The 2,225-nt window shown below is 44.6% G+C and overlaps 1 non-coding gene across 1 annotated transcript; it reads right to left on the minus strand.

Moving 5' to 3' along the window:
* Positions 1 to 537: 537 nt before the first annotated feature.
* On the minus strand, positions 538 to 620 carry trnal-gag (transfer RNA leucine (anticodon GAG)). The gene has a single exon. It is a non-coding gene; the product is annotated as a tRNA-Leu (tRNA).
* Between the last annotated feature and the right edge of the window lie 1,605 nt (positions 621 to 2,225).

The raw sequence follows: 2,225 nt of genomic DNA on the forward strand, positions 1-2,225 counted from the left end.
GTCCGGGGAATCTAGAAACACAGAAACACACGTTAACTTCTGAAACGGAGGCACGGGAAACTTCGGCTTGACGTGTACTGACTAGAGTCTTCACAACAATCCAGCGTTGAACAGCTGACCTCCTCCCTTAAATACCAGCTGGTCTGATGAGGCCCAGGTGTTCCCAATCCAGGAAGGCGTGGACCGAGGGCGTGAACCCACCATGAGTTCCGCCCCGGCAAAACAAGAGAGAGAGAGCCAGGAGCAGGGATATTATGATCAGCGCCTTGCTGATCCTGCAGGTCGTGACAGCAGGTGCATTGTGAGGTGCAGTGTGATCAGTGATATTGCACATTGGGGGGGGGGGTGCTGTTGCAACTATAATAAACAGTGGTATAATAAATACAGTTTAAAGAGGTAGGGATGTTGGTTGCATTAAAGTATACATAGAGATACGGTTTATAAATAAAGTGTAATGTCCATGGGTGTTGGCAGTGCAGTTATCCTCCAATCAGGGTGGAGGTAGGGCATGTTTGACAGCCAAGAGTAACAACTCAATGTCAGAAGTGGGATTCAAACCCACGCCTCCAGGGGAGACTGCAACCTCAACACAGCACCTTAGACCGCTCAGCCATCCTGACACTGGTCACTAAAATGACATAACTAAGCGCTTTGGTGACACTTGGAAGGAAAAACTCCCTTTAAACAGGAAGAACAAGACTCAAGGAGGGGTGGCCACCTGACATGACCAGCTGGGGGTGATGGAAGAAAGACAGGATGAAGGAACACCGTGGAAGAGAGTCAGAGATTAACAATAACCAATGATTGAATGCAGAGAGGTGTATAATTACAGAGTGAGTAGAAAAGGTGAGCAAAGAAGAAGCACTCAGTGCATCATGGGAATCCTCCAGCAGCCTAGACCCATTGCAGAGTAACTAAAGGAGGATTCTGGATCACCCAATCCAGCTCTAAATATATGCTTTATCAAAAAGGAAAGTTTCTCAACTTAAAGGTAGAGAGGGTGTCTGGCTCACAAATCCAAATTGGGAACTGGTTCCAGAAGAGAAGCCTGAAAGGACATCACGTATCACTCTGAGCAGTGATGTCTCTGACCTACGGTTTGCTCTAAAACCCAACTCTAATGTTTTAGAGCTCATTTTTGTTTTAAAAACTTTATTCTTCAGAAACGGTCTTTTCTAAAACCTCAGGGAGAACTTTGGAAATTACTATAAGAACTTACATGTAGTTGAGGTCCAGAGAGTCTACTCAGTTGGTGAGAACTGTAGTTAAAACAGAACTGTTTGCTGCCACAATAAATGGAAATGAAGAAAAAGACTTCAGAGAGAGGTTTTAGGATGTAAACATCAGTTGCATGGCGCAGTGTACTACACGAAGCAGTTAAGATTCAGCTGCCTGACCAATTGGGGTGGATTTCATCACTCCTAAAAAGGAAGGCATAATTCTGAAGGGACAGCTCAGTAGGTAGAGTGGTCGCCCCATGATCGCAAGGTCGAGTGTTCTAATCCACTGAACGGCTACCCTGAGGTACCCCTGAGCGAGGTACTGTCCCCACACACTGCTCCCCGGGCGCTGGATTGGTGGCTGCCCACTGCTTCACTGAGTGAATGGGTTAAATGCAGAGGAGTAATTTCCCTATAGGGATTAATAAAGTATACATTATTACATTAAAATTGTCTATAAAAACTACATTATCGCTCTGATACCAGGTATTGAGGCTAAGGAGTGCTGAAGCATCCTGCGTTGGGAGTGGGTTACTAATGAAAACAGGCTTCCCACATAGTTTTAAGACATTTAAAAAGTCTTTACAGCCCTATTGAGCAAGCTCGGGTTGCTGACAAGTTAATGTCACACGGTTAGCACTCACATGTCTGCTAAACCCTGTGTCTGTAGACTGCAAAAAGGTTGATTGTGTTCATCTGGACGTAGCGTTTTCAGTGGGAGAAACATTACTGGTTTTAGCGGTATGATTGTAAAAACAAGTATTTGTAGAAACAGATACTACAAAACAACATGCCTGACTGCTTTAAGTATTTGGCAGGATCAGCATACAGTCAGCTTTGGCATCATTCTAGGTTCTTCACTACTAGCTAAGTGTTAGCATGTGGTCTGTACTGATGCTATTCATTAGCATGCTGTGTTTGTAGGTGATGTGTTGATACCATTTTAGCAGCAGCAGATTGCTTCTGGCCTGGGCATATTTTGCACTTCAAGGTCACATTCTTGTT

The sequence above is a fragment of the Pelmatolapia mariae genome, linkage group LG14, assembly GCF_036321145.2.
Source record: "Pelmatolapia mariae isolate MD_Pm_ZW linkage group LG14, Pm_UMD_F_2, whole genome shotgun sequence".
In the NCBI taxonomy this organism is placed as follows: domain Eukaryota; kingdom Metazoa; phylum Chordata; class Actinopteri; order Cichliformes; family Cichlidae; genus Pelmatolapia; species Pelmatolapia mariae.